The sequence below is a fragment of the Cuculus canorus genome, chromosome 11 (assembly GCF_017976375.1).
Source record: "Cuculus canorus isolate bCucCan1 chromosome 11, bCucCan1.pri, whole genome shotgun sequence".
NCBI lineage: Eukaryota > Metazoa > Chordata > Aves > Cuculiformes > Cuculidae > Cuculus > Cuculus canorus.
The window spans coordinates 12,710,811-12,730,442 of NC_071411.1; the positions used below are offsets into that span (position 1 = coordinate 12,710,811).

The 19,632-nt window shown below is 37.7% G+C and overlaps 1 long non-coding RNA gene across 1 annotated transcript in view; it reads left to right on the top strand.

The window, feature by feature from the left end:
• Nucleotides 1–19,632, top strand: part of LOC128853317 (uncharacterized) — a 113,077-nt gene that overhangs the window by 14,302 nt on the left and 79,143 nt on the right. Inside the window, exons 5-7 of the long non-coding RNA XR_008451773.1 lie at nt 8,808–8,888; nt 10,656–10,749; nt 12,459–12,628. This is a non-coding gene — a long non-coding RNA (uncharacterized LOC128853317). The remainder of the gene's footprint in view (nt 1–8,807; nt 8,889–10,655; nt 10,750–12,458; nt 12,629–19,632) is intronic.

A 19,632-nucleotide genomic window follows, 5' to 3' on the forward strand; every position in this document is an offset into this window, starting at 1 on the left:
GCATGCAAACAGTTGTTAGGCAGCCAGTGTGCACTGCGCCTTGCTTACTGCTGTAATCTTAATTATAAACTGCTGTCTTGTGCTCTCCCCACCTGGTTGTTGTTTCTGTTTCCATATTGGAGAGAAAGCTCTGGGGATCAAATTGGGGACCATCCTTTTGTTCCATGTCTGTATGGTGCTTCTCTCGGTTACTTGTGAGCAGGCTCCAGATGTGTTTCACTGTGTTGCAGTTTTTTATTCAGTCTTAACAAGATGTAGTCTTCTCCTTTTTTTGTTGCAGCTTTTAAACCAGTTTTGCTCTTAGGTCTTTTTTTTTTTTTTTTTTTAATGTAGGAGGGATCTAAAGGTGCTCCTGACTCATTATTTTGTTGCATATGGGCTGCTAGAAATATTAACAAATGCTTAAGCTGTGGCAAGAATTCACATCAAAAAGTCTTCAACAAATGCCAGTAGGAGAAAGTATTTCACCCTCCTTTAGGAATTTAATAAAATCTGGTTTAAATATGACAGTACATAATGTCTTGGCTCTAATAATTCACTGTAGCACCTTAACTCTCTCTAGACAGTATTTATATGACTCTGTAGCCCACATCTACCCCACAAATTCAACTTTTGGAGCTGCAGCAATGACTATAGAGTGTCACAAAGTCAGTAGCACCTAAATTTAGCTCACTAAATCTGAAGTAAATACTTCCAATTAAACTTGAACTTGGGTCTGTTCCTCAAGACAGGGAACTGTGAGATTCACACTGGAAGAAGGGAGGATCTCCGAGAAGGAATGAGTATCTGGGAATGGAAAGGCCAGATGCAGCCTCTTCCAGCAGCACCTTTAACTTGAGCTGGTTTAAATTTCACCACGGTGCAAGTTCCTCTGTTGCATTTGTGTGCTGGAGCACGTGCTGACACCATCAACTGAGATTTTCCTTCTGTTTAAGGTGTTAGAAACTCACTGTCTCAGAAAAGTCCTATTTTCTCTGGTTTGAGCCACGCACTGAAAAGGTGAATCTCTGGTAATTCATTCGATCTGTTGGTGCTTCAACATAGCCTTTTTTTTTTTTTTTTTTAATAATGTTACTCCATAATGACTAATGATACAGAAATTCTGGAACTGAAAATTTCATGAGTAGTAAAGCTCAGTCCTGCCTTAGTAAGTGCTTTATCCCAAAATCCAGTTTTACCATTGCAAAGCATGAACTGCCTAACCAGTACCCGGGCCGTTAAATAACATGGGAGGCACTGCAGTACTGTTTTTTTTTTTTAATTATTTAATATCATAACGTTGGACAACATTAAAGTGAACAGGGACATGATGCGTCCATTACCTTTCTGAGATTTTGTAATAATTCTGTAATTGCCAAGAACGTTGCACCAAGAATTGGAAAGCCTGAAATGAAAGAAATGTATGAGAGCAAAACCTGCTGTTGTACTTTGGCTTTCCTTTCAGTTTCCCACTGTGGTGATTGTCCCCTGCAAAATCATTTAATCACCAACTGGCAAATCACAAAAGATAAATCTTAGTCCTTTATGTCTTAAAGACCTAGTTTCATCAGCACAGGTGACCTTACTGAAGTCTCTAGTGAGCAGAGGAATGGCGTGTGAGATTTTAAACACAAATTGCCTTTTTCTTTGGCCAGTTCTCATCAAACCATAAGGACATGCATCCAATCTTTTGGAAAAACATTAAGTGGAAGTACTAACTCTTATCGTTTTTTTTTTCTTTTCTTTCTTGTGCTCTGGCTGATGAGTCACATGGCAGAATGAAACAAAGCAGGAGAATATGCTGTTTACTAACATGTGAAAACACTTTATTTGGTCTTCAACAAAATCAATATCATCTCTTGGGTCCCGTTTCTGATACAATGTGAGAGAAACTTACGCAGTGCTTTTCACAGACATTTTTGGCAGCTGCAGTTTATAAACTTTCAAGACAAATGCTTGTGTTACCCTTTGAAAAGTACAGGTTGCCTATTTTAGGAGGGTAAACAGTGCAGGTTCACAAGACCTTTCCAAAAGAAATAACTCTCTTTTTGATAATTAATGTGTTTAAATGCCTGGGTAAATGCTGCTATTTGACCCTTCAGTACAGGGAGGCTAAAATCCTATTAACTCTAATAAGAGCTGCAAGGCTAAAGCCCACATCTAAAGCGGAGATGATATTTTAACTTCTTTTTTCTTCATTTTAATGGAGATGAACATAAAAGAAAATGAACCAGTGCTAGCAACTTAGAAAGGATCTGTCCACATGAGAAAATTGGTTAGACAGTCAGAGGAGAGAGTTGAAAGTACACAGTAATTGAGGCAAAAGGGGGCAGGATGTGTCTCATCTGGGTGAAGTACTGTTTAAATTTTTATTTTAATAGTTCTGGGACTACTGAAGAACTTGGATACCTTGTGGGTGATAGCAGTACAGAAACGTTCTTAAAAAAAAAATTAAAAAAAAAAAAAAGAGAGAGAGAAAGGATTTGCCATTCTCCTGCATTATTTTTATAAAATGAACAGAGTATCACTGGCATGAACTAGAGGAATTTAGCAGTAATAAATAGGTCCAAAGAGAGATCCAGACAGCTTTAGTTTAAGAGCATGGAGGCAAACCAGAGGATATTCAACTGTTAGTACAGAAACAGTCAAAATCTTCATTCCTACTTTCATTATTCCCAATAAATAATTTAGATTGTTTCAAATTCAAGTCTTGAGTTTACTTTCAACAATTCGTGGGATATACTAGTTCTGCTTTGATTTTGATAGGGAATATTATAAATTATCCACTGGACTGTTAATGTCACACAGAACTAATCAGACATAAATCATGCATGATGTATTATAAGTTCTTTTGTACTGAAATAATATTAATTATGAGGATTTCATTTATTATTAATGTGGAAATATGTAGTTCTACTGTATAGCTGAAATTAATGGACTGTAATTTTGAAAGGTTTCTAACACCATTTTTAGTGTTTCTTAATTAGTCATGTGTTATTTCTTTTTTGGCTGGAAAAGCTTATGCTGTGTTCATATTACACATTCTTTATTGCCAGAAATCAGAGGTAGAAGGTCAAAATAAAAGACTTAAGGACAGAATTAATTATTTTCTGGAGATCATCTTTCAAAGCCAAAAAATTTCTTTTACTTCTACAGAGACTGAATCTGACATGAATAAGGAACAAATACATTATAATTTGACTTATTTTTTAAAAAGCTATAATTTGATTATTGTTGTTGCATGGAAAGGCTCATGCAGATTGACTTAAAAAAATACCGAGACACAGCTGATGTATAAGGCTAGTTTAAGAGCAATGCAGGCAATGCACTGAAGCAGCAATTCTCAGTTATCAATATTAAGTGTGGTAGGAATACAATGTCTACCCCTAGATTTTTTTTTTTTTTTCACCCTATGTTGAAAAAAACCTAAAATAAATTAGATCAAGGCACGATATATTTTTGCCTCACTTGGATCATTCAAGAATCCTGTTAGGCACTCATGAGCATCTTAACATGCCTAATAACTCATGAAAGTTTTTCTAAAGTGCTTTGTCCAATGAAACACAGATCATCTCTAGCATTGTCAGTAATTAAATCTAAGAAAAGTTCTCCTGTCTCCTTAAAAAACAACATCCATGAAATCTGGGATACTTCTTCAAATGTTCAGAAGCATCATGGTAAGTTATAGACATTTTGTTTGGCTTTTTTAAGTTGAAAAATACAGCTTTCAGAACCTGTGGAAATGGGTGTGTGAAAGCAAGCATGGGGGTTTGAATAGTACTTTTTTAAGGGTATTATAGTTGAAAAAAGAACAAAAGATGAAAAGCTTCTTATTTACATTCTTTGTTTCCTAAGATTGTCCTCATAGTTGTTTCTCATAGACTTTCTCTTTTCAATGGTCTTCCAGGCGTCGATGAGGTATACTTTGTCGTGCCTTTCTGTCGCACCATCGGTAGTCCTGAGCGTACATCACACTAAGCCACCTAAGCTAGCACAGCCAGAGTCAAGGGTAAACTCACACTGAAGCCAAACATCTGATCATAATTGACCTTGAAAGAAAAGCCGAGCATGTTTATTAATAGTAAAATTGGAAAGAAAAAGATTTGCTGAATTAATGATGAAACAGTAATTGCAGCCATCCAGGATGCTGGTTATGACCTGTTGTTCTTGTTGTGCTTGACAAACTCTACAAGTTGCGCATGCTAAATGCTGCAAGCAACTGAAAATAGATTAGGCGAGAAAACAAGCCTTGGTGATAGGAAAGCACAAAGTCATTATGATTTTCAGACTTCTATAAATCAATCTCTTTCCTGCTGCTTGACCTGATGCCAGGTAATAAGTTCCTCCAAATATCTCTTCATAGTGGAACTATGGTTGTAATGGAATGAATGTCCAAAAGAGGACACCTCCCATCGCGCACACACACCCCCCCACACTATTTAAACATCCTAAAAAGGTAAAACAACATGGAAAAAAATGTTGCTCTTACCTTATCTAAACTATGTATTCAGCAATGCTGATGCTTCCCAGAGATGCCTCAAATCCCTTTTAGTTAGACATGCTGAGAAAGTTACAGCTCAAAAAACACATACTATGCCACAGAATTGGATTACCTTGAAACATTTTATCTGTTAATGTGACTAGCATTGAATAATGTGAAGCAGAATGTGTAGGGAAATTATTTGTTTATGTTATAGTTTTTCTTTTCTTACAGTCAACAGAAAGAAAGACTTTTTGTACAAGACAATAGAGCAGGCTGTCAAGAATTACAGATACGGAGCATTGTTTATTTGAAGTCCTGTGAACAGGAGCTGTCAGACAGAATTCGCAAGCACAGCACACAGCCCAGTCTTCTCAGAGGTTCCTGACACTGAAACACCCTTTACAGAGCAGCCTCAGAAAATCAGAGCAAGATATGACATTGTGGAGATGGTGGGTTTCAGTCAATTGCTCTTAGCAGCAATTGCTCTGGAGAGGTACAATCAAGCTCTCCATTACATGGGTTTGCAAAATTGGTACCTATGGAAACTAGAGGTAGGCTTGCATGGAAACATCAGATCTACTTTGTCCATATTTATGGCTCCTATTTCAGTGAGTTTCAGTTTGATTTCCAGACCTTTGCTTTACATGCTAGCGCTCTGTAGTGGACATGAAGGTAAACATTAAGTTCTGACTTTGGAAAAGTTTGGATTTGGATCACAATATGATTTTAATTTCCTCTTCTGAAAATGTTTTTAATAGAAAAGGGCTTTCATTTTAGGGGGTAGGCTCTGATGTGATCTTTTCTCTTTTCCCTCCATGACTGAGTATTTCAAAGGAAAGCTGAAAAAATTAGTTTGGATATGAAGCCGCAGTTTCCTTTGGAAATACTAGTTATGCTTTCCTATGCCTCCATTTCCAGTGTAGCATCAGCCTGGTTACCCTGCACCTCCTGTAATTCACTTCACCCATAGGACTTGAATCACTTACTCTCTTCTCTATATGATGGTGCGTAGGGGAAACAGTCTAACAAAGAAGCCTCTATAGGGAATAATTTGGACTTCACATCCTTCTTTAGTGCCTTTTTTTTTTTGAACATTTTGTTGATAATTTTTTGCCCAATAATAATGTTTTTCACTTTAAAATGTCATTTTGGCTTTTATTTTTCTCATTGTCATGTTCTGCGTAGGGGTAGGAGGTAATGTCAACTCTGTAACCTTACTTTTGACCTTAGGGTCTTCTGTTGCAGATTACTTTGGTGAAAGACTGGACATCCTAAGTGACTGGCAAAAAGAGTAGCAACCAAAAAATCATTGATTTTAACACAGGCAACTTTTTTGCAGTGCTGGAACCCATTTATGCTTTTACCAACACATGGAATATGAAATTATAATGACTAGAAACCAGAATCAATCTGTATGATTTACTTCCCATTTGAAATACACTCTGATCTTCCATTTCTACTCCTGGACAGCCAAAGAGAAGAAAGTAATTTATAAATCCATAGTCCAGTAGTAAGAACAAACAACAGAGTTACTGCTTGCGTACTTAAGGCTTCTGACAAAATGCATCCCACAGCTCTGTTGTTAAACATCTCTAAAATTTACAGTGTTTGTGAGCTAGTCCACTCGAATCTGGTATTACTGTTATAACTGGAGTTGCTTAATTCTCTGAGACATGTCTTTTGCAAGGAACTATTAATCCTGAATTGTAGCAAACAACTCTTACTACTTTACTGTCTTCCAGGGGTACTTTGCTGTCGTGGGGGGAAAAAAAAGAAATCCCAACCAAACAAACCTAAACCCTGCTTTGCTTAGCAACTGAAAGCTCTTTATTCGTCCAATCTTCTGTTGCTGAGGAGACCTGTGCATGTAGATTACCTTGGGGTGGTGAGGTATGAAAATTCCTTCTGTCAAATGCCCTCTTGTGAAATTATAGAAAGAAATCAATCATGAGAGAAATGCATCAAAAACTTTTGTGCAAAAGAATCAAGAGTGACAGATGGTCTGAGCCTGAAACATACAGATTTTGTCAGGCAACAGAAAAAAAATATATAAGATCATGTTTTGGAAAAGTATATGTAGCCTCTGTATGTGTACTTTGAGAGAAAGAAGGCAGTGGAGTGTTTCAAAACTTGCAATTTTTTTCTTTCACAATGATTTAGAGAAAAGTGGACGAGAAAATATTTGGTACTCAACCTTTCTAACCTCCCAAGAAATGCTGGTGCCAAGAAAAACAGATGGCACTCAGGTCTCTTCAGAAATGATAGTTATTCCACTCTTGCCAGATCTCTGTGGTGTGCAAAATATATGGTATAAGTCACTATCAGAAAGCAAGTCATTAATTAATAACATTTCGCTGCTCAAGGATCAGGTAGGTGAGAGTGCCAGTCAGGCAGCTGCCTCTAAGAATTCTGCTTGGCAGAGGAGAACAGGGACAGTAAGAGATCACTCTCCCCACCTCCTTTACCTGCAACATAGGCATCCATCATTACATGTAATCAAGCCTGAAAGTATTTATCATCCCTAGGGCATGAAGCTGTTTGAAGTCCAGAGTATAAAGAGAACATCAGTGAAACAACAAAACGATCAGTCAAGTAAAAAAAAAAAAAGTGGCAAAACTAGTAGAATAACAGAAAAACTCTAATTAAATCCGTAACTGTAATTAAATTCAGTGTGAAGTGACAAACGGCATTTGCAGAATGATTTTTTGCTGTTGATACATTTACTATGTAAGTTGCATGTGTTTTTTCTTTGTGGATACCATGCTGGTACTCTTTTGGCTAATTTCAAGCAGGTGATACCCCCAGAAGCACAAACACCACCTCCATTTTATGCCAAGAAATTAGCGGGTGCAGCTCTATAGATTGTTTGAAATCGTGGCTTTCCAGGGAAATAAGGACATGCCCTTAACTGAAGCAGAGGCTCAAACACTTATAATTTTCTTCCTCACTTTCGCATTGATGTGTGAAACTTTTAGAATAATTTTTACTGGGCAGGAAATAGTATATGGCTATATAGGTATATTAGCACAGATATAGGTATCTGTGCTAATTAAGGTCTGATACATGGTAACCCAGGGTTTGACCTTAGAGAGGCTGACTTCTAGACCTGTGTTTAACTGGCAATGTAGAATGTGCCCTTTACCACATCTGTACAAGTTGAGTGATGTGTTCAATACATAACCTGTTTCTCTGACAGGGCATGTTATTAGAGGTGATGCACCTTGTTTCTGGAAAAGTCGGTCACCTTTTGCATTTTGCCATGTGCGTTTTCGTATCCCTTGTCAGCTCTTTTGTGTGTCCCATGATCAATTTGTTTGTGAAGAAGTCTGTCTGATTTAAAAAACTGTAACAAGAATGTCTCCCAATATTGTAATTGTGCGTGCAAAGCTAAGTTTTCAGAGTGAGTTCATGCCGCTGAAGAAACTGTTCCCATGCACATCTGCTTTGTGGGATGGCTGGAATCCTGCTGGAGAGCTGTGCTGATGGGGAGGGTGGGTCAGGAGCAATGTCCAACGTCAGTTATCCCTCCCCCTGAAATCTGCGGTAGCAAAAGGGTGTAATGTCTGTTATTTAATGTGTGAGCCTTAGGAATTGAATTGTGAGCTCATTTTGCAGAAACAAAGCAGCCGGGAGAACTCCAGGTTCGCTGTGGGGTCGGTTCTGCTCAAGCCTCTTCAACCAGATGTCAGCAGCCCGAGTTTTCAGTTTGGCAAACTGTTGAACTTGTTCTCCAAAGAGAAAAGCTGTCTGAGCCAGGTTTACCTTCACTTCCCCAAACTTTCAAAGAAGTTTTAGTTCACAGAAAGCAACTTATTATTCCTCAGTGTCTTTTAGTTTTCATTTATTCTGACTTGCAGAGGAGAATTTCTATCCTTCCCCTGAGTTCCTCAGGGAGGAACTGGAAGTTGAATGGGAAGCTAAAGGTTTCCATGAGATGCTCTACTCTAAAGCACTTTGAAAACATTGTGAAAACATGAGGCCTCTGAGGCTGGGTCACAGGAGGTTGGTTCCCTCTAAACTCTTACAATCAGCCTGGTAAAAACATCCATGATAAGATATTCACTGCATATCTGCACAAGGGACACAAATGTGAAATAAGCCTCCAAAGGGACAGCAGCTGCATAATTTAATTGTTTCTTCAAGCAAGATTCATTCAGTTGAAGATATCCAAAAGGTTATTCCATGCCTGTGGAAGAAAGACCACCTTGGGCAGCAGGTTTTGTCAATCCTTGGCTTCCAAACATCAAATAAATTTTTTTCTGGTTAGCTGAGAGCAAAGACAGGCCTGCAGTGGTGACAGACTGCCCAGGAGGATCTCTCTGTATAATCGTTCTTGTTTCTACAGGAGTAGAAAAAATGACCTGCACCTTAACCAGGAGCCCTCTTCTTTTTCTCTGAAGTTGCACTCAGCCTAATACAAGTTCCTGTAAGATGTGTTTTAATTATTCTTATTTTTCTTCGTATCATTGTAAAATACAATAGACTTGTTCAGTTTAACTAGGAACATTTACTGCCAAATTTAGCTTTAATTTGATCTTCAAGGAATTTTGATTTTAATTATGCTTTTATTACTAAATTTTCGATTTGCAGCCAAGCCTATTCTGCACTACTTGTATTGATAAAAGTTTGATTATATATTGTTTAAATTGTATCTCAACATTGTCTTAAAAGGTAAAATGATCCCTTAAATAAGATTATCCTAATTCAGCCTGCATCCCATTTTTATACAGGATAGTAGAGATCTCATGGCTGTTGAACAGCTCTCCAATACTAGCCTTTTATGATACTTAGAATACAAGCATGTTGGCACAGTGCTACAAATATAGTGCTGTGCCTGTCTATTAACAGCTTCTTCTGATTTAAAAAGCATCCAGTGGTATCAATAGTAAACCATATGAAAAAAAAGATTCAGACCATGACCTCCCACCTGCTCTAGTCAGAAATCATCAGCCAAAAAAAAATTGTGTCACATTTTATATGCTTGAAAGTAGATGAGGTCAGAGAAATACAGAGATTACAGAATATTGTACCAGAGTAATGCTGGAATTAAAGCATTAAATTAAAGCATAAAATTAAAGCATTTGGCTATGATGCAGAAGCTTTGGTAATACACAAGTAAATCAGATGATCAAAAAGGTTGCAGTTGCAAGGACAGTTGATTTGGCTGAAGTTAGAAAGTGAAATTGGTGATGCAGATGACAACCAAGATATGGGCTAGATGAGGTTTCTAGGTGATTAAATTTGGACATTGTTAAGGAAGATGATGTTTGAAACTGGACTGAGACTGCATTTGTTTGGAAGCAGACAGTGGTCCTGGGTCAGAACCATGGTCAAGATGGTCTTTGGCTACAGTCCTGTAGTTGGACAGAGCCATAGCTAGTAATGGGGACTGCAGGACAGGATTAGGATGGCACCTAGATGTAGAATCTAAATACAACTGGAAGTAGTTTGGCTACTCAACCAAGATTCAATTTTGCCTGCAGGCTTGATTTAACCTAGTTCTTTTATATGGTTTGGACGTGGAGAGATGGGAATCTGAGCAGCAATTAAGAAAAAAAATACTCTCAGGTTTATAATGAGGTTGTCATCAGGCAGGTCACAACTCATCTGCAAGTAGATGATTACTATGGCTAGAGTAAGAGCTGGAGACTAGTGCTCCAAAGGCAGAAGGCAACTTCTTTCTGCTATGCTTAGGATTGAAGATGCAGAGTGGTTTGGGATTGTAGATCAGTGAAAGCTTCGCTGCGATTAGACTGGAGCTGTAACTGGGGGCAACACATCTTGATATTTGGCACAGAAGATGATGAACCTTAGAATTTTGCCCAGTGCTGATGCTAGGTAGTACTATGGTGAGTTTAAAAAGGGTGGGTACAGCTCTGTCCTGGAAATGGTTGTTGCAGTAGAAGTCTCAGACTGCATCTTCATGGGGGGCTGAGATAGGCAGAATACGCTTAGAAGGGTATTTTTTCCATGAAGAAACAATTTCATGAACGCTCAGAAATTAATTTCCCTTCATTTTATTCAGTGTTACACAGAAATTAAAATGACGGTGAATACTCGAGAAATAGAAGCTTGTTATAATGAACAGATGGCAGCTCAGTGAAGATTTGTATGAAGAAGATCACCAGTCCTTTTGTTTACAACACATACATGTCCTGTTTTGTTTTAATTATATCGTTGTTTTTCCACCCAGGCTATTCACTTAAAAAAACAACGACAACAAAACCCACTACCACCACTGTGTTTATGTCAGCAAAGCTAATAAGCAATCTGCAAACTGGAACCGTGTAAGCAAATGCTCATGAATATTGAGAACTTTCTGATAGATGTGGCGTCTGCCGGTGTTGTTTGGATCCATTTTGATATCCCTTGTGAAGTCAAAGGAAGAAAGAAACAAAATCATCTTCAATAACTGTCTGGCCAGGAGCTCAGCGCTTTTCCTGAATATTTTTATGTTATGCTTTGTTAAATCCATTTAAGAGTCTTATGTTCATGAGTCTGAAATGTATGAGGACGAGAGGAAAAAAACAAATGTTTTCCCTCTTGTCAAAGGCTGTAGGTTTAAGGCAGGATTTAACCAGTTTCTAGCTCTTTTATTGGCTCTTTACATTGTAAAACGGCAACATTTAATTACAGGTAATAAACACAGAGGCTGCTAATAGGATTATCAACACCAGCTTTCCGGTACGAAAGGGGAAGGTGTAGTATGTTATGTAGCCTCAGCAGAAGGCCGCAAGAAACTTAAGATTAATTACAGGAGGGCCTGAAGGATGTGTATCTGGAAAGAACTATTTATTCACCTGCCTGATGGGCCTGTGTCGCTGGGAGCCTCGGCCGCTTCCCGGGGCGGCGGCGCCCTCTGGCGGGGCTGCCCGGGGCTGCAGAGCCGCAGGCCTGGAAACCGAACCCTGAAAACGCTAAAACTTGCGGCAGGTTTGGGTATAAATCAGGTGAAAACCACAGCTTTCCAGAACCGTGGCTTTCCTATTTTTATTAATTTTTTTCTTAGTTCAGCAAAACAGTATCAATCATGAAGTTAATGTCAAGCCTTGCTCAGTATTTTATGCTAAACCCCTGAGCTGTTCCAGCCTAGAAATACTGACATTATAATAGACCGGCTGCCAGCATGGCGCGTCAAAATAAAACATACCAACATACCTGCTTTATAACTCTTCCTGCACGTCAGTTTAGTCACTCAGTATTAAGCAAGTTTTAACAATGAGCTCTTACATAAAAAAAAACCCCAAACAAACCCAAAGCAAACACAACTAGTTACGTTGACTTAAACAGCCTCAATCGGACAAAAATGTGAAGTCGACAGCATTCTTCTTGTGATAAATTTCTTGTGGTATATTATATATTACTTGTATTAAAATAATTTAAGATTTCAGAGAAGCAGTTGGGAGCCTGCGGAGTTTCAGAACTTTTTGCTGTCAGCAGAGTACACGCGGTACCTTGTGCATACACTGTATTTCACGCTGGGCTTCTGCTTCATTCAGTGAAGGGACGGGATGGGGCCCATAAAATTAACAGCTACTCACTCTAATCTGTGGCTGCAGGCCTTGTGTTGGTTGTAATCGAGCTCCAGCTGCAAAATTATTCATTTTTCACCATGTTTCTGATTGCTTTGCTACAATTTGGGGTATTACAAATCCTCACATGGCTGATGTGGTGGGTGGAGGGGGTGCCTTATTATTCCCTTTTGATGCTCAGAAACAGAGGCATGGTATTTTGACATCGATGGCAAAAGTCTACTGAAATTCAGGTTGCCAGTATAGAAGGTCTACAGTATGATTTTTTTTCAGAGTACTTAGCATTTCCCAGGGCTATTGGAATAATTTTTGCTTCAGTTGCTCTGTTCTTCTGAAACAGGACCTCAGAGTTCAAGCTGGGAACCCATATGTTATAGAATATGTAATCAGAATATGTATTTTTCAAAACTGAGTTTCAATGGTTTACTTGTCATCATACAGTTTGTTATTCTGTGTTCCTACAGTTGCCTTCATCAAAGAAGCAGTCTTCCTTCTGAAATCCTCTGCCTCATCCTCTGTTTCTGCTAACTTCATCGAAAAATCAGTGAAATGCTCTAAGCCTTCACTGGGCAACCTAAGATGGGTTCTGTAGTTTCTTTCTGTATGAGGTTTGAAGACTTGGAGGAAAAGAAAGGTGAGAGAATACCATTAGAGATGGTACTGGTTTGTGTCCTGCATAGCTGGACTGACAGCCCCAAATCTGTCTTTTCTATCTTCTACGGTTGTCAAATTGAAGCCTTATTTGTGTTATCCTTTTAATAACACTATGTCTGCCTTTGTGTGTGTAATGTGAGCTCTCAGGTGTTTAGGAAAAAAGCAAGATGAAAAAAAGACCATGTGCAAACCCAGATATTTGCTCTGTTTTTTTTCCTATGCCTCAGCAATTCTTTTCTCTTTATTCTCTTGTGCCTGGAGTCCATCACTGGAGCATTTCACTTATTTCACATATTGAAAGGTAAGTTTGAGCAGGAGCATTAACTTTTAGAAGAAATCTTTATTGCATAAATGCACGAGAGGCCTAGCTGGATAGAACTGTTTTTTAAACCCTTGGATTTAAGATATTACATTTGAAAAGTTATCAGCCTGATAGCATTATATTTTAGTTTGTCTGCTGTACAGGAAGCTTGAATTATGTGCCGCCTTCTGTTATTTTGGTAAACAGGTCAAGCTGAATACAAGGATTTCCATTTTGCAAACAGATTCTTGCCATAAGAAGACTTTGAGATTAACTCACTTGTAGATTGCTTCAAAATACAAGAAATGGATCATTCGTAAAGCTTTCTTGTGGTCCACATTTTGGGGAAAACAAACAAACAAACAAAAAAACTCCGAAACAGAAGTTGCTCTTTATATTGCAATATCCCTTAACATTTTCACCAACTTGTGAAAAAAGGTTTAGTTGTGAATATTAGTGACATAAAGCCGAATCAGTGACTTGCAGCGGAGATGGCGGATACACAAGTTATTTCTGCAGGGCAAGTCACCCATAGAGGAACCAACAGAAACCATTCTTCATCAAAAAGACTGTCTTTCATTGCAGCTCAGCCAGTTATGAGATTCAATCATTCTCTTGACACTCCCCGCAGAGAAAACTTGAAATGACCCTTAAGCTTTTTCCCTTTGGCTCTGAAAGCCTTTGCAGACTGCCAGGCTGCTGTTGTTTTCAGTGTCAGATGGAGAAAACTGGAGCTTTGGTAAGGTTCTCTCTCATTAAAGTACTGTTTTTCAATCGAAGGCAGGAACACTTGACCTGCATTATTCTCTCAGTTTCTGACTTTACTCTCCTGCTTTGGTGAACTTATGTAGTTTTATAAGAGCAACCCAGCCTAGGAGATCTCTATCAAAAATACCGGTAACTTCTAGTAAAAGGTTGCTTGGCTGTGTTTCTCCATAACAACTCGCATCATAGGCCAAGCCTGCTGCTGTCTGAAATCAATTTTTTCTCAAAATGTGACACCTGTGATTTTTTTTCTTGCCCACTACCTTTGCAGACCCTTATATTCCTGTCTCTGATTCTGTAGCATGACGGCATTGTGTTTCAGCAAAGACTATTAAAAATCTTCTACCCGGTTAACCAAACACGGTAAGTAATTCTATGTTTGTAGCCAGGTACTCAGTATGCCTTGGAAAATCCAGTTCAAACTGACTGTTTAGATTTCACTGCGACCTTGCACACCTCTTCCCAAATTACAGGCTTACAAATTGGGTTCTACAGGTTGGGGTAAGCCAGGAAGCTACTGCAAACCTTTCATCTCTGGCAGCAGCTAAGTTCCTCTGCTGTGGGAATCTTGACTATTTTACAGCTGCAGCCAATCACTGCAGTTTGGTCTCAATCTCTTGCCCTGAAGGTAAAAATGACAGCGAACCACAGATTGTTGCAAGACAGTTTTTCCACTCTTGCGATCACTATGGCAATTGGAGGCATAAGAAGTACTGTCCTAAATGAACCAGATGAGGAAAACGTCATTACATTTGATGACACATCCCTGTTTCCATTTCAGCTGCTTAGTATATCTGGATGAAGCATTAAGTAGCAGTTAAATAGGATAAAATATTCAGTACTTTTAAAGTTTTCATTAAAAAAAAAAAAAAGGAAGAAAAAAAGATTGCTGTTTTCCAATGTGGCATGATACATGTGTGATTAAGTGTGATTTTTGATTCTTTGCATAAAACCATACTAATAGTTTGCTGAGTTAAGCCATATAACTGTAGCAGTAGTGCTACAGACACTGTATTCTGTATATACATTAAACCATTTTGTTAGAGAAGTTCTTAACCTGCTACAGCCTATTGTAATTTAGTGAATCGAAACAAAGTGTCTAAGGTGGCATTGGATAATGATAAAATAGGTATGGTAAGGCATAAGCTGGTGCTGGTGTATTGATGCATGCCTCTGTTGGCATGCTAATGCTAGTAAAGCATTATGTATAGATCAAGCCTAAAAATATTACTAACTTGAAAGGCAGTGTGTTAAAACAGTGTTAAATGTTCATTCCAGTATGAAGTGAAAGCTTAGGATCTGACAATACCTTGTGAAATAATACTAGGCAGTGTAGCACTCTCATGGCTATGGGGATTTCAACTCTAGTTTTTGTTTACCTTATTTTCTGAAGAAATTTAGAGCCCAACAAATAGTGAAGCCAAAGAGAGGTTTTTGAATTAAAAAAGATTGGATCAGGTTCTGAGGAGACAGAGTGGAATAGCTGAAGGGAAAGCACGACATTTTATTATAAACTACACTAACACAAGTTTTCTGACACTTCTGGAATAAATCAGTGTACAATAGTGATGGGTAGTGTTTTACTATTGATGTTATCTGGTTGTTGGCACGTATCTTTACTTTTTTAGCCATTCCTACAGAGAGAACTGCATTCATACTCTTCTGGATGACATTAAAGGCACATAAATGCATCTTATTTACCTTATGAAAAATATAGAACATCAAAGAAGTCCCAAAGAATTTTTCATAAATGCGTTTTTTACATTTTTCATAGTATAACATTATGAAAAACCTCAATTTTCTCACCAGCCACAAGTAGTAAATAACTTCTATATCACATTATAGCCATTTAACAAATATTCCCAAACCAGCAGCTACGTTGAGCTCTGTGAAATAGATTTGTTCTGGATACAAACCAAGGAGAGACGAATATGTATTTCTTGGCCCTTGTTGGATATATATGATGGAGTCATGCTAGATGACTTGAATTAAGATGGAGCATGTGTATAACAAGTATTCCCTGGACAGGGATGTTTATATACATTTCGTCCCAGCTTCACCATTTCCCTCCCTCCCAAATGCTGCTTATTATGGCTTTTTTCCCCCTACTGGTAAGAGAATTTTAAAGTTATGTTGCATTTTTTCTCAATACTGCATAAATGTGTGTAGTATATCTCTCATAAAATGTTACTACGCAGATGGGACTGAGAAAACTTTTTTCAGTTTATGAAGCCATCGTTAGTAATATCTACCACTTATGAATAATAAAAGAAAATGGCCTTTGGCAAATTTTAGAGTTTTGCTTTGCTTTCTGCAGAAATCCTTGAAGAAACGAAAGCCAGAAATCAACTGATCAAAGCTTGTGATATAAAGTGTCTTCAGGTGCAGTCATACACAGCCTCCGTGATTCACACGGGTGATACCTTTTGCACATGCAGTAAATCCTTTAGTTGCTCTTTTTGTTTGTTTGTTTGGGGTTTTTTTTGCCACCAGTCTTATACCAACAGGTAAATCTCAGTTGCAGTCAGTTCTCATTCTGTACGTTTAGTAAGTAAACAAAGATGAGCTCAGGTACTACTTTCCTTTTATTTGTTTTGGTTAGTGTACCTTATACACTTGTCTATCTTCTAGATGACAAATGAAAGAAGAGAAGTAGAAGGAAGAAAAGTAGATGATAAAACTCTACAGTTTTATTTTACTAGGAAATAAATGATAGTGAAAGGTAATTGTTTCCCTTATAACTGGAACTATAATGGGAAAATCTAGCTGTTTTGGGGCTATCAGTGCTTGGGGGAACTTCCAGATGGCTGTTCTGAGTGTATGTTGCACTGCCTTGTTCGAAATAGATGTGAAGCTTCAGAGGCAGAGGTGAAAGGGTGCGAGTTCTTGGTCTGCTGTTACTTACATGCTTCCACTGCTCAGCTTTAAAGAGCTGCCATCTCACCTGTGCAGGGCATAGTGTCCGTAGGAAGGAACTCATGATTTGGATGGAGCTATCTGCCAGGAGCTTATAGCAGATGAGACTGGGGCAGTGGTGGCAAAATGGGAGAAAAGCAACTGGAAGAGTCGCTGATGTTTGGTGTTTTTTATTTGTGAATCCACATGTCACAAAGAGCTGCTTAGGTTCAAGGTAAATCCTGAAAATGCAGAATTGATGGAGTTACAAGATGTCACTAAGAACATTTCTTTGGCATGTGAATCCAGCTACACTTTTTCCATGCCTGGTGTGCTGCAGTCTGCTTGGGGCTGTGTGGGACCATTTCGTACTAGTGAGAAATTCAAGGGTATTAGTGGAAAGGGAAAAGAACAAAATCTACTGTGGCTCATCCAGGGAACTTCACTAATGAAAGTACCAAAGAGACACTTGTCACAGTCAATGAAAAATTACAACAGGGATATATTGACTGGTGCTTTGTGATGAAAGATTCAGTAAATGAATACTTTAACTTGGAACATGCGAAGGCTGAACAGCTGACATTCTTGGATATGAAAACCCAAACATTAATGTTTCAGTAGGAAGGAAAATGAGAAGGTGACAGGTTTGCATCATTATTCACTAGTAATTCTCAAGAACTGGAAAATGATAATGAATGGGAATTTTACAAAGAATGCAAAGACATATTATTGCCTTAGATGCAAGACTGCCAGCATTTTCCTACAGACTTTGGAGATTTAAGTTTGGTATTTGACCCCAAGTCTTTGGTTTCTAAAAGAAAAATGAAAGATATGCCTTGTTCTTTCTTTGGCAGTACACAAAGTTGCTTTTGTTCATGTTTTGATTTACAGAGCTAGTTTCTGTCAGACATCTGTTGCTGGATAGATTAACAACACACCGTATTTATTTCTCGGCATGGCTGTGCAAACTCAGTAAAAAAAGAGAAAATATCAGTGACTATAAATTGATGCAGTATGTCAAGTAAGAAAAAGAACAAATCTACTAATTGTGCTGTATATTATTAAATCATTCCTTTCACTTATCATAACAAGAAAGGACAAGAGGCAAAATGATATATATTTCTAAAAAATATTTATTTTTGTCTATATATTGACTTGTTCTGCTACTGTTTTACTGGGTACTGTAATAGAACCCGTGGTAAAACCAAAGTCATAACTCTGTAGAGCCAAGGATCTGTACCTAATTTTAAGCTTTGGAATAACATTACTGACTCAAGTAGGCTTACCTGGAGGTTTAAAGTTGTGTTGCAAATTCTTGTCATGGCTGAAGCCTTATTTTCTTGCTAATTAAAGTACGTCAAATATCAAGATTTCATCTAATTTGACTTAATTAGTAAGAATTGAAATGAATAGTGTCAATATGCGAGTTAAGAGGAAGGAGAGGTTAAAATTATGACACTTGAGACAGATACCTAGGTATTCTAAGTGAAAAGTCAGAGTAATTTCGAAAGCAAACAGCATGCCACTATTGACTTCTGATTTATGTCCTCTTGAGGCTTGTCAAAGAATGGATCAAGATCAGGTTTTACCCAGTTTTATTCAAGTAGTAAATAACTTTTAAGTACATATTAATTGGATGCAAACAGATAAAACAAATTCCACAGATAAGACTTTGCAAACTTTGGTTGCTTACTACTGAAAGCTATGTTATCACGTAAAGACAATATAATCAACTTGTTTGTGTCATTTTTGTTCCTATAAAGGGAAACATCTGTGAATAATATATGGAGGGGTACAGGCAAATCTCAGCACTTTATTCTGAGCTGGTTAGACATCACACAGTTCTAGTCTGAAAACCATATACTAATGTAAATAAAGTGAATTAATTCCTTATCTGTCCAGGGGCAGTAATGTGCTCATATGGACAAAAGACTTTCACACAAGGTCTGAAAAGAGTAGGCGTGCTGGGCCACCAGTGTAAATAATCCTTAAAATTTATAGTCATAACTGATACAAAAATGGGATTAGAATTTGGTATTAAGTTTTTGTAGATTGTAACACCCGAGATCTTGAATGACAGTAAATGGCTTCCTAGTGGTGGCAGAGTTTGGTTCCTGTAAGGGTAATGGGCATAGTTTTTTCTCATTTGTACATAGAGTATTTCACTGGTTTAAAAATCTCAATTATGAAATTGTCCCAAGTACAAACTCCCCTCTTTACTAGCACAGCTTTTAAAAAAATCCTGGTCATTTACTTAGTGCTTCATAAATAACTTTATATTGAGGACTCAGGACAACAGTATGTTTTGTTGTTGTTTTAAACACTTATCAGGCACAGTATTGGGCATGGACATTTTTTAACCATTCTCTAGCACACAGGGCATAATCTTGTTTGATCCTTTTAAGTCATACTGCTGTCTGGTCATGTTCTTAACTACTGATCCATCAGGAAACCCAAGAGGATTCTACCATCAACTAAATCAGAGCAGTTAATCGCACCACCAAAGTTCACGAGAGTTAATTGTATTGCTTGATCTTTATTCTTTCCATGTAGAAAAATGTGCTGAGTACCATGATTTTTTATGTCAGGATTTCTTGTAAACCACCTTCTCTGTTCTTATATGAATGATTGGTAGTAAAACAAAATAATTTTCAAGAAGGGCTGCTTACATTGTCTCTAGTCAGTCTTTAATTACCTTTAGATGTTCCTGCATGTCTTGATGATATAAATTTTCAGTACCAAGATTTTTATACTAAAGGTAGATTCTTGTGTAATGAATTTCCATGTTCTTTACAACTAATAATCAATGAAGATACATTTTCAAAACTACTTTCTATAATGTAGTTGATGCTGCTTGCTTCAGAGAAATTCTTGAGATTTACTGGAGACATAATTTTCAGACTTTACTAACTTCAGAAGTTATAAATTGCCTTTAGAGAGTTTTTGTTACCCCAGTTGCAGTCATACACGGCACCGTTATATATAGACAGTCTCACATCTTATTTGTGTATAAACATGAGCAG